Source organism: Engraulis encrasicolus, chromosome 15 (assembly GCF_034702125.1).
Source record: "Engraulis encrasicolus isolate BLACKSEA-1 chromosome 15, IST_EnEncr_1.0, whole genome shotgun sequence".
NCBI classification, from domain to species: Eukaryota; Metazoa; Chordata; class Actinopteri; order Clupeiformes; family Engraulidae; genus Engraulis; species Engraulis encrasicolus.
In genome coordinates, this window is record NC_085871.1 from 37,737,419 (window position 1) to 37,751,158 (window position 13,740).

Below are 13,740 nucleotides of genomic sequence, written 5' to 3' on the forward strand. Positions count from 1 at the left end.
TCTCTCTCTCTCTCTCTCTCTCTCTCTCTCTCTCTCTCTCTCACACACACACACACACACACACACACACACACACACACACACACACACACACACACACACACACACCCACACACACACACACACACACACACACACACACACACACACAAACACACACACACACACACACACCTCTTTGCACTCTGGTAGAAAGCAGTCCAGACAGGGTGTGTAACTGAACTCACAGTTGGAAAAACCAAACATTACATTTTTTGCACAAGTCTGCAAAACAAACAACAAAAAGGCAACGAAACGTGTCAAAGAGGTTAACGTTTCAACACGAAACGTCTCACAGCACTCCAAGCCTTTGAGTGTTTAATTGTACGTTGCAAATCTGGAAAGCAGCCTCTGTGGCTCTCTGTGTTCACACATAGGTGTGTTGTCTGTCTGCTGCCAGATACTCAGTAATTACTGCAAGTCAAGAGCAGAGCAGAGCTGTGCTTTCCCAGAGCATGTGAGGATTTGTCCATCGCTTGTCCATAACTGCTGCACTTGGGTGTGTTGTGTGTGTGCTTACATCTGTGTCGTGTGTGTGTGTGTGTGCGTGTGTGTGTGCGTGTGTGTGTGTGTGTGTTTGTGTGTGTGTGTGTGTGTGTGTGTGTGTGTGTGTGTGTGTGTGTGTGTGTGTGTGTGTGTGTGTGTGTGCTTGCGTGCGTGCGTGTGGGTGTGTGTGTGAGAGAGAGACTGTCTGTTTACACATAAGTATGCAGATGTCTCTGTACGTGTATGTGTATCATGTGCATGTGTATAAATATGTCGTCTGTTTGGGTCCTATTGGTGTGAGTGTGTTAGGAGTGGGTGAGTGGTGGTAGTGGTGGTGGTGGTGGTGGGGTGGGGGTTATGTCCGTATGTGTCGGTGTGTGTGTTTGTGAGAAATAGAAAGAGACAGAAAGAGAGAGGGGAAAGAGATCCAAGCATCCAGCGGGATAAAGTGATGGGAACCTATGTGTGTGTTTACTTCCCAGAGGACAAAAGCATGAGGCACAGGAGAGGAGAGGAGGGGAAAAGCATTGTCCTGACCCGAGCAGGAGCAGGAGCAGGAGCAGGTGTTGGCCAAGACAACAGCAGAGCAGAGCAGAAGAAATGGATAGTTACAGGGAAACCTGGCTGGGGGGTGGTGTTGGTGGTGGTGGGGGGGTGGGGGGGGGGTGCTGTGGGAGAGGAAGGAAGAAAGAGAGAAAAGAAGAAAGAGAAGAAAGAGAAGAGAGGCAAAACTGCGTGTTTGTGTGTGAGTGAGCGAGAGAGAGAGACAGAGAGAGAGAGAGAGACAGACAGACAGACAGACAGACAGACAGACAGACAGGCAGGCAGGCAGGCAGGCAGGGAGAACCAGACAGACAGACAGGCAGAGAAAACCAGACAGACAGACAGGCAGAGAGAACCAGACAGAGGAAGATAGACAGAGACAGAAACAAACAGATGGGGAAGGGAGTGAGAGATAGATGGAGAGAGCGAGTGAATGAACGACTATGACAGTCCAGTCAGTCAGAAAATGATAGACAGACACAGTCAAGACAGACTTGGACAGACTGACAGACAAGGACAGAGACAGAGAGAGCGCAAGAGAGATAGAGAGAGAGAGAGAGAGAGAGAGAGAGAGAGAGAGTGAGACAGAGAAATAGGAATGCACATAGAAAAATGCACACAGACAAAAAGACAGAGAGAGGTCTGAGACGTCAACCACCTCGGTTGTTAAACAAAGCCACAAACCACAGCAACACACACATTGCTCATCACGATTTCGGGGTCATTAAGTGCATAATGACGACAGTGTGGTAATATTGTGGTGTGCCGTAGATAGGATGAGACTAGCAAAAAGAGGGTCATGTTTCTACACAGTTTATCTAAGTATTATGTCACCTCGTAGGTAGGCCTAAGTAAGTAAAATGTATTTGTGTAAGTGCAGTCACTGAGTAATGCAGATGTAAACTAGATGCACTCTCTGTGCAGACCTCCGCCAAGGAAGCTGTTTGAACATAGAACATTTGACTATGTTACACCCTATTTTTATTTTATCTTTTTGTGGAGTTAGGAACTGGAATGTCAACATTTGTCCTGTCCCGCAATTCAATTTGCGGTCACTAGGGGCGTCTAGATTTGTATGCTAGGAATGGTGAAGAATCTTTAAATAAGTCCTGGTTCCGGTTCGGGATCGGGATTACCACCAGAATTTAATCACTTGTTCCTTGGGTCATTTCCAACAACTCCACCAGTTTCATCCGCGACCGTAAACATAACCTCCTTGGCAGAGGTAATGAGGCTAACTGTGGTACATGCACCTACAATTCATGGAATGGCAACATTTAAAACATTCTCTCAAATAAAAATGAATTTCACATGCCCCCCCCCCCCCCCCCCCCAACAAAAAAAAAAAAAACCAAGTGTTTCACTTACTTAGGAAGGAATAAGAGGCAAACATGAAAATGGTATCAGGAATAAATATGCTCAGTACCGAGAATGCAGAGTAGGCCTATACGACATTAATACAGGGCCACTTACATACAAACAGAGTAGAGATTTAGCCAAATGCTTGTGTAAATACTGTAGCTGCATTTTAAAACCAGGGATCAACAGGTACACACTAATGACAGACTGTGCAGTGCCCAGGACAAAATAATCTGAAAGGCCCCACCATCCAATACATATGTAATGGGGACCCAATTCTGGCCCCCCCTCCCCCCCCCCCCCCCCCCCCCCCCCCCCCCCCCCCCCCCCCCCCCCCCCCCCCCCCCTTCTCCCTGTGCCTGGGAAAACTAACCCCTTTGTATCCCCTTGTCGGCTTCCCTGCACAGACAGTGAACGTTACCTAATTTAACCACAGCTTATCTTCAATTGAATGTCAGATTAGCGAGGATCAAATTAGTTGCCATGAAACATGTTCTTAGTTCAGTCATGATCTCACTCCCACACCATGATGATTTTAAAACCATTTTCAGGTTCGTGAAGAAAAAGTGTAGCAAAGTTAAGCAACAGTACTTTTTGAAAGTCCAAAGCTTCAAGCTTTAACCAGAAGTGCAGTCGCTTACACGGCCAAGTTTAACCAGCATGTGCTTAGTTGGCAGGTGCCAAAGCCAAGGCCCAGATGCACACGTATACACACACAGTGTCACATGTGACTTGTGTGTAAATCCGTGGTGTGTTGTTATTATGGTTGTCGCTACTGCTACTGTAGCTAATGTTGCTACTGTATACTGTTGATAGCTACCCAGGGGGGATGACAGATACCCGTGTCGCTGTGGACGTGTGAAAATGGCTCTCCTCGCCGCTCAGCGCCCGCTCCGTGGTTTTCCCACCATTGTTCGGGCGGAACAGGCCGACAGGAAGTGAGCAATCGCGGGGCAGGAAGAGAAGTGAGGTCTCTCTTGTTGTCAGGGCCTGGCCTGTCCTGTCATGCAACGCTGAACTTGACCATCTGTCTAATGCACCACGTCCGAAAAGTAAGAGGGCTTTGGGAGGAAAACACACACACACACACACACACACACACACACACACACACACACACACACACACACACACACACACACACACACACACAGACAGAAAGGCCAGGAAAGCCAGCTGGGCCTGTGATGACGGGGGAGAGAAAATAGCACAATGAAAATGGTTACGGGACCAGATGAATCGGCCAATCAAAGGCTTCGGTGCACCTGTTGTTGCCAAGCATTGGCTGAGTGGACTGGTGCAAGGACCACTGAGACTGAGTCAGTGGGGGCCCATACAATACAATACCATACAATGCAATACGGCTGCAGCAGATGCTGCAGGTCCTTTGGTCTTCACTCAGCATCTACAGTATTACGGTAGGGACACATAGGAGGAGAAGCGAGCGAAGCGAAGAGAGGCGAAATCCAACCGTCATCAGGTCGTCGCAGCTAATCAAATGGAATGGAACAGTTATGTTGATGATTTGATTGGGCCACGGCAGGCAAATTCGCTCCTCATTTGTATAACATTAAACTTTCTTTAATAATTTCGCTTCGCTCCTGTTCGCTTGCTTTCGTTTGCCTTCGCCTGCCTTCGCCTCTCTCATAGGAATGAATGGCAAAGTTCGCAAATTCGCGTGTATGTCTCCCTACCGTTACTTCCATCAGTCGAGTCAGTGGGATCCAGGGAAGCCAACGAGGCGGGACAAACAGGTCACTTGTCCCGGCCCAGGGATAGAGGGGGCCCAGAATTGGGTCCTGCTTGCATTCTATGGGCATTTCTCAAAACTCCAGTGCGCGCACTTCCAAGTGTATCAGCCTAATTATGCCCAGTAATTGGATGGATACTCTTTATTAGTCATGCCCAGTGATTGGATACTCCGCAGAGTTCGCCAAAGAGTATTCAATCACTGGGCGTGACTAATTAGGCCGATACACTTGGAAGTGCGCACACAAGAGTTTTGAGAAATGCCCTATGTATTGGGGGAACAGTTTGGATGACTTTGTCCTGGGGCCCAGCCAAAGCGTTCAGTGGCCCAGATGGGGCCCCGTACAATACGTCTGCAGATGCTCTTGGTCCTTTGGTCTTTAGTCTATTACTTCCATCAGGTGTTAACCTTGGAATATTAGTTGTTTATCTTGGCGGGTGTACAAAGTAATATTAATTGTTTACCTTTGCTGGTGGAATACTAGTTGTTTATCTTGGCTGAATGTGACAATATTTGTGCTTTCTCTCTCTCTCTCTCTCTCTCTCTCTCTCTCTCTCTCTCTCTCTCTCTCTCTCTCTCTCTCTCTCTCTCTCTCTCTCTCTCTCTCTCTCTTGCTCTCCCTGTCTCTCTCTCTCAACAAAATTAATGTTCATTTTGAAATCATACGAATATAGAACCCTATGCACCCACAAGCAGGAGATTCACACAGACACACGGGCACACACACACACACACACACACACACACACACACACACACACACACACACACACACACTAAACACACACACACACACACACACACACACACACACACACACACACACACACACACACACACACACACACTGAGCACCCATGTGCATGTAAATACGTAAATACTCACTGTAACGATTTTTCGCAATTCTGGCAGTAACTTACTTTAAACCCTGCAACAATCTACTGTATATGAGTATACAGTACACTACTGGGCAGAGCAAAGTATTGTGGGTAATAAACGGATACTTATGTACAGTACTGATGTACTGTAAATTAATTTACAGTAGTACAATCCCCGGGAAAAAATTGACCAACCACAACGTTGCTCTATTTGAAATTTTCTGACAAAGCCGCCATCTTTGTGCTGCAGGAAAGCCGTTTGAGATATTGGTGAATTTCAAACACTTTGTGAGGTAAGTTCGTTTCAATGTTTCGTTAATAATGTCAAGACAATGTCATATATACAGTGAATAACGAAACAGTTTCTTGTTCAGGATGGTAATTTGCAATGAATTTGTCTTCAGACCATACCTCCGCTAACAGGCCACTATTATAACTACCGGTATGCTAACTTAGCCCTAGGTTGTTTTCACAACTTTGTTGGAAAGTTTGTGTTTTGTTAGAAACAAACTCTACGAAATTTACAATATATATATTTGCTCCGAAAGAGCTATAAACTTGTCCAGTGGTGCCAAAACACCCATGTCAGAGTCAAGACCTAGCTAAATGTCCGCTAGCAACATAGCTATCAGTGGTTTCTGGAGGAGGGCTGAAGGGAGTGCTTCCCCGCCGGCCAGAGATTGTTTGCGCCGGCCTCTTCACCTGAAAGAGCTAGCGCTGCATGATGAGGTGGTTCGCTAGCAACAATTAGCTATAGTCTAACGGTTAAATCCATGTTTGCCTTTGTTGAGGGATGTTTGAAAATAGCCCGATGTATTCATAACTTAATATTGGTTTCTTGTTAGAAACGAACACATTTTGAATATAATTTTGTTCTGAAGTTACAACATGCCAAGTTAGTGTTGTAAGCCTGCTGGCGCCAAAGTTAAGAGCTAGCTAAATGTCCGCTAGCAACATTAGAGCTAGCCAAACTGAATAATGAATCTCTTGTCCGCTAGCAACATTAGCTAGCTAAAGTCTTTTTTTGTTTTGTTAGAAACGAACTCCCTTTGAGTATAATTATGCTCTGAAGATATACAGTTAATGTACTTGAGTCAAAGTAAAACACAAATACCATAGAGAAGAGCTATCTAGAACTTCGTTAGCAACATCAGCTTATCTTTTCGCTGACTCAGAAGCTTGAAGTAGCCACAACCTATGCCTGATTTTTATTGTTAGAAACGAACTCATTTTGACTATACACTTGCTCTAAAGTATGTTTTAACACATGTGCCTTTCCCTGTTCGTTGTGTAAAGGAAGTGAGTAAGTAAACTGATTCTGAACTTGTTATTGTGCACAGTGTGCTGTTTTGTCCCATTCTGTTACTGCCAACTCTGGACTGTTCTCTCTGTTCAGGGAGAAACCACTGTCAGCCATCAGATCGTGTTCTTTTCAATAAATAGGCATTACCTATTTGACAGATTTCTCCTGAAATAATGAGCCCAGAAACACCCAGATGTGTAGGGTGCTTAATTTTTTGGCTTGATCAAAGATGCTTAATGTGTATGTTACTGCAATAAATATTTAGATTTCTTTGCCCATCCTTTTTGGATCTACTAGTAGGCCTAGTGATGTTAGAGGTCTTAACAAGTGGGCTATGCATCAGATTTCATTTCAAGTGATGAGTAAAATATCCAGAGATATATATAATCTGTTCTTTGTGCCCTCTAGCTTAGCACACTGAATTCTTTGAGCCATCTGGTGTCAATCCGTGTGGCAAAATGATCAATGAAAACAATTTAAGAAATGCATCTTATAGATGTTTCATATTGTAGGTCTACAGCCTATTGTGTCATGGTGGTGTTATCATTTTTCAAACTTTATTTTTGTGTAATAATTAGGCATATTGATACATAATCATGTTCATGTTTTGTGCTGTCTTGCTTTGCAGATGACAGAATATTGCTGAAGGATCCTACATGGAAGCTGTCTGATTACACGGAGTGATTCCTCTGGTGTGGTGTACCTCAGAGAAATAAACACTGTTGCAAGAGGTGAGTTCAAGTTTATAAAGTCACACAAAACCTATCCATGTATTTTTAAAAAGTCAAAGTTCTAACTTGCTCTGTATTTCATGCTGTCAATATGAGATGCATTCTAATGTTGTGTGTTATTATTGCAGCTGAGAAGATGGCCAAGATATCCTTATTGCTGGATGGTAGCTCTGGTCGTAGTGGACCATATCTGCAAATGCTTCTGAACATTGACAGAATTTCTAAAGGTTAGCAACCATTCACAAATTTACACCACATAATGTGTGTTTCAAATGTCTCAACAGTTTGAAGCACACACTGTTAATCAGAGATGCGTCCTGTTCATGCCGTGTGTTATTTTGACAGGATAGTTAAGGAATAATGGCAGCTGCCTGGTTACAGTAATTTAATCCCCTTTGTAGCACCATGTCTAAAAATGCTGAGAAAAATCAGTTTGTAAATGTAAGCATTTTTTTATAACTCTGCACCAAATGTGTGTTTCAAATGTCTACTATCTAACAGTCTGAATAACACACTCATACATGACATGACCAATATGTTATGTGCTCGTAGCGGCAGTTTACAAACGCACCCTTAGTGCCTTCTGCTGTTAGGCCAATGACACTGAGCCCACCGTTTCATTGATTGGAGTATTTGGGTTACATTTTGTCAATTTGTTGTATTTTCCAGGATCGTTGAGGACTCCTCCTCTATGTTTGACATCTTAGATTAGATTTAGATTTAGATTTAATTTCAAGTGATGAGTAAAATATCCAGAAAGAGAGATAATCTGCTCTTTTTGCCCTCCAGTTTAGCACACTGAATTCTTTGAGCCATCTGTTGTCAATCCGTCTGGGAAAATGATCAATGATATAAAACAAACAAACAAAAAAAACATTTTACATGTATACAGACATGTATCTTTTAGATGTTTCATACTCTAGGCCTATTCATCATCATATTGTGTCGTGGTGGTGACGGTGTTATCATTTTTTATTATTTTCTTGTAATAATTAGGCCTATAAATGCATAATCATGTTCACGTTTTGTGCTGTCATGCTTTGCAGATGACTGAGAACATTACTGAAGGATCCTACATGGAAGCTGTCTGATTACACTGAGTGATTCCTCTGGTGTGGTGTACCTCAGAGAAAATAAACACTGTTGCAAGAGGTGAGTTTAAGTTCATGAATTCACACAAAACCAATCCATGTATTTTATAAAAGTCAAAGTGCTAAACATGCTATGTATTTCATGCTGTCAATATGAGATGCAAATTAATGTTGTGTGTTAATGTTGTGTTTAGCTGAGAAGATATACTTATTGCTGGATGGTTGCTCTCTGGTCGTACTTGAGCCCCCTGGACCATGTCTGCAAATGATTGTGTTTGATATGAAGTACTATTTGTACATAGTTTGTTTGCACAGGCAAAACTCCTTCTTCTTGTGGACTTAGTTTTCGTTTTTGGAATATGACAGAACTGTAGGGTCATGCTTTTCTGGTAGTTTCATCAATAATTTTGGTTTCACTTTTATGATTGTATGTGAAGTAACTTGCTGTATATTTGTATATAGTTCGCTTGCAGAGACAAGACTCCTTGCTCTTGTGGATTTGTTCTTGACATAGGTTTCAGTTTTGGAATATGACAGAACTGTAGGGTCATGCTTTTCTGTATATTTGTCTATAGTTCGTTTGCACAGACAAGACTCCTTGGTCTGGTCTTGTGGACTTGTTCTTGACGTAGGTTTCAGGTTTGGAATATGACAGAACTGTAGGGTCATGCTTTTCTGGTAGTTTCATCAATATTTTTTTTTTTTGTTCTGTGATTGCATGTGAAGTACAACTTCCTGTATGTTTGTATATAGTTCGCTTGCACAGATAAGACTCCTTGCTCTTCTGGAAACTTGACGTAGGTTTTAATTTTGGAATCTGAGGATTATATATGGATTATAGAATATGAAAATGGATTTTTGACATAGGACTCTATTTCCTAGTTAACAAGGGTATTGTAGATTTGTGGGGACACTAAATATGTAGACATGCTTGTGTGTTGTGCAGTCATTCAGATAGCATAAAGAAAGTGTACAAATCATCCACTAGATGGCACTGTCAAACCACAAATGGAAGAGCAGAGACGAATGATCCTAAGAATTAATTCTGATTGGGAAAATTGCACTTTTCATACATGAAAAGGGAGATCTTATCCATGGTCCACCATTTTGTATTTCCAGAAATAGACATTTTTAGCTGAAAAGCTTAATATACCGGTAATAATTTGGTCATACTAGTAAACATTACTTCATTACCGGTATTTAGTAAATATTAATGAAAACCAAGATAGAATTTGGCAGTAGACGGCACAGTTTCACTGAGCAACATAGTTGCAATACCTATTCTGGCCATCTTTTTAGAGCTTCTTATCTACTAAAGATGTACCGTAGACATGCTTGTGTGTTCTGCAGTCATTCAGATAACATAAATAAATTGTACAAATCATCCACTAGATGGCAGTCTAAGACCACAAATGGAAGAGCAATGACGAATGATGAATTAGGCCAGGGGCTCCCTTACATGGCAAGGTCCCCAGTATACTAGTGGATCTTAGCTGAGTCCCTCACCCTTAAAGGTGCACTGAGTAATATTTTAGTAGGTTCTTTTCAGAAGTTATACTGCCCATACACAAATGTTGCCTTTTTCGTGACTACTTGCCACCCCCATCACATTGTAAGAATTCATTGTGACTGGGAAAATGGCACTTTTCATACATGAAAAGGGAGATCTTATCCATGGTCCGCCATTTTTGAATTTCCAGAAATAGACATTTTAGCTGAAAAGCTTAACATAATTTGGTCATATTAGTAAATATTAGTTCATTATTTAGTAAATACTAATGAAAACCAAGATAGAATTTGGCATTAGACGGCACAGTTTCACTGAGCAGTATAGTTGCAATACCTATTCTGGCCACCATCCTACACAGTGCACCGTTAATATGGAATATTACTGCCAATAGGCCATCTTTTCCGCCCTTCACATCTCTATTGGCACATTCCTAAATCGTGGAAACATACTGTAAGACACATGGGTCTAAGAGGGTAGGCTATGCCTTTTCCCCCACACATATAGGCGTACACATTCTACATGAGGGGTGCTGGTCACAGGGCCAGTTTTTCAAAATTCCTTCCATTAAAAGGACTGAACAACATATTACACATTTATGTCTATATTCACATTCATTACACATTCATTTCTATATGCAGCCCGATGTCTCCTCTGCTGTGTCAAGGAAGGCCTGTCACCTAACTCATTACAACTGTAAAACAAAGCCTGGGGAATATTAGTACACTCATCCCAACTGTCCCTTCTCTTAATGTTTTTTTTGTATTGCTCCCAAACCCAAGTTAACTACAACAACTTGACTAGGCTTTTGATCCCTCTGTCTTTCAAGCACTTGTGGTTGTGGTTCAAGCACTTGATGTATTTACTCCAGGAGGAAAATGCGAAGGAAATTGTAATTCAAATCGTTTGTAACAAAAAACGGAAATTGGTAAAAAAAAAAAATAATAATAATAATATTTTTTTTCCTTCTTTTTTTTTACTTTCTTTTTTTCGTAAACTATGGCGGCCAAATTTAAACTATGGCGGGCAGCCATAGTTTACTCACTGTAAGGGAAACACTGGTAGTGTGAATTCGTAGAGGGATGCGATTTGACATTGGTGAAACCCCAACATCATACAAATTAGATGGTCCCAAAGCTTTCACGAAAAGATCAAATTTGGCAATAGGCAGCACAGTTTCAATGAGAATCATAGTTGCAATACCTACTCTGGCCACAAACGTACATGGTGCACCTTTAAAACAACTGTGTGAATCCCAGTGTAATGTAATGTAATGCTGCAAGATGCTAAGTGTGTCTGTCTTTTTTTTTAGGTCACTGCTACTGCAGCAGATGTCGCAAGTCTTTCTCTGCCCAACGCCCCAAGGCTGTTTGCACTTGGTAAGGTGAACACAATGGAATGAGTAATTAAGCTTAGTCAGATACTTTTGTCAGATACTGACTTAAGTCAGCACAGACTTTAGCCAACAATGAAACCAGTTGGAATGTCACACTTTTTTCCAGGTCAAAGTTGGAGCGTTCCTATTCATTTTTTCTACAGGGAGACATTAAAAGAGATACTAGGTGAATAGGCTAAAATTTGAGTAGTTTGAGTAAAACTTCAGTAGCTAATTCAAACTTTGACAAAGATTTTTTTTGTAGCCTATTGCAAGTTGTCTGAAAATGATGATTAAATATGCATGAGATGACAACCAGGCAAGTGTTGAGGGGGTGTTAGGAGACTGATGAGAGGAGGGGTGCTTAGTGTCATTTGGGGGCATTTTGGCCTATTTTATTTTTAATAGGCCTACTAAGGGTTTTGATGAGGTCAATGGGGTGTTGGGGAAACTTACTATGAGAACCACTGCTCTATCATGATAAAAACCTATTTTATCAAGCTATCTACCCAACCCGCCATCAGACATGACAGCTAAGTCATGGAGTAAGGTTGGCAGTTCTCATGTTCACTGTCCCTTGGTCGCTAATAACTACAGTATGCTCAAAATTCACCATTTATGACTTTTTTTTTAGCTAAATCCTCTCCCCCCTAGTCTGAGACTGTTATACAAGATCATCCACTGCGCACAACACACACGTGTGCACCTGCGTTTGCGCGCTTGCACTGCGCCGCCCCGCGCCGCGCCCTTGTCACCTTTTTCACCCCTGACCTGTTTGCATGCCTGCAGTTTCTACATGGCGCTTCGCGTGCATAGTAGGCTGTATCAACATGGTATAATTTCGCAACATCGGCAACCTCGTATGCATTTAAGATAGTGTTAGTCATGTCAACGTTATTGTTTTGAAACTGAAAGATGTAATTGCTGTCAATACCAACAGACAGTCAATTAGTTTCTAGTCGCTGAAACACCTTAAATAACAGCGACAGATAAGAGAGAAGGTGGGAGTCTTTGACAGTGAAAGAAGGCGGGACATATCTCATGCCTGGTTTTTTTTAATTGACAAGTTTTTTTTTCTTCTTGTAGGCCCATGTAGACCATCCTAATTTGAGTTTCTAATTTCTAATATATTCGTTTCAGTAGCCTACAATCTTAAATAGCCCTAGTGTAATATTGTATGCAATAATTTGTTTCAGTAGGCCTACATTGGATAGGCATAGCCTACTACTGTAGGCCTATACAATTTAGACTGATAGGTTGGCAAATAGCCTACATTTCCATTGTGGAATATTATATTGGACCTACATAGGTTATCTACACAGTACATATGCAAATTATAATTGATTATTTTATTTTATTAATTTATAAAAAATTTTTTTTTTTTATTTATTATTTATTATTATTATTTTTGGATTTCGCGCGCTATGCGATTAATCACAGAAAGTCATTGAGTTAATGCGATTAAAGATTTTCATTTTTGCCCACCCCTAATTGAAAGAAAAATGTCTGCACACTTAAATCCCCTTTGTGTTCTTTTTAATAGGCCAAGCTTTCGGTCTACTGACCTTCCTCAGGGCTCAGTCCGGCTAAACACAGATGCCCACCCCTAATTAAAAGTAATCCGTTATGTTACTACGTTACCCATAAATAACAGTAACGCGTCTACTCGTGCGTTACCAACAATTAAAACTCGTTTGGGATGCGTCTCCGCCTTCAGCAGCCGCCTGCAGCAGCCTCCTTTAGATGCACCGGAAGTGCTGCATGTTAATCAATCATTGTAACTGTGGGATGATGACAGGACATTGTCAGCATATTGCACGTTTGATTTGACATTGGACATTGGATAACAACAGGCATTCCCTAAACAAGACCGGCACTTGAATTTAAACTCGACAGTATATATTTTTTGAAATTGTCCCTCCCCCCGCTCCGTGTGTGTGTGTGTGTGTGTGTGTGTGTGTGTGTGTGTGTGTGTGTGTGTGTGTGCTTGGTGAACAATGTCTGTCTGATCCCAGAATCATTGCATTCGTGGATAGGCAGCTAGCCGCATCACCGGGGCTGAATGGAGGGAGCGCTTATACTGTGTTTACGCAGCATGCATCAAGCATAGAAATAGGAACAACATGAAATATCACTTCAATAAGACTAACCAAAATTGGGTGTGAAAAAGGCTGGATAGTGTAAGACTCACGAGAATTAAACTTTTTTCAGAATTCCTAATTGTATCCTATTGTGATTACAGGTTCATTCTCAGAATAAACCCAGAGGGCTCCAAATGCCAGGCCAAGTCCATCACCAGCAAGAAGACCGGTAAAAAGGTGCAAAGGAAGAGCAGCAGTGTCAACCCTATTGTTGCTTCATTCATCAGGGAACTTGTTGATTTTGACTGGCTGAATTATTAATGCTTGACCTTTTGAAGTTCCAATCACTTGTTTCTTTTAAGTAGTTCAGTCCGAGCATTGCACCAAAGGCTCGAGGCCCTGTTGTTCTTGCTGTGTTTTCCCCCCTTCTCCCCGTTTCAAAACTTATTTGGCACAGTTTTTCGATATTGTGTCATGTATAAGACTTTTAAAAGAGTGACTCTATTGCGCACCCTAGCACAGAGATGTTCGGGGCTGGAATATAGTTATAGTTATAGAATATAGTTGAAGCTACGGACTCTGGACCTTCTTTGTGGT

At 41.9% G+C, this 13,740-nt stretch overlaps 1 long non-coding RNA gene across 1 annotated transcript in view; it reads left to right on the forward strand.

Annotated features, from left to right (window-relative positions):
* The first annotated feature begins 5,075 nt into the window (after positions 1-5,075).
* LOC134464052 (uncharacterized) overlaps positions 5,076-13,740 on the forward strand; it is an 8,910-nt gene continuing 245 nt past the window's right edge. Inside the window, exons 1-6 of the long non-coding RNA XR_010037825.1 lie at positions 5,076-5,348; positions 6,987-7,089; positions 7,218-7,316; positions 8,136-8,241; positions 11,000-11,066; positions 13,305-13,740. The exon at positions 13,305-13,740 is cut by the window's right edge and continues 245 nt beyond it. This is a non-coding gene — a long non-coding RNA (uncharacterized LOC134464052). The remainder of the gene's footprint in view (positions 5,349-6,986; positions 7,090-7,217; positions 7,317-8,135; positions 8,242-10,999; positions 11,067-13,304) is intronic.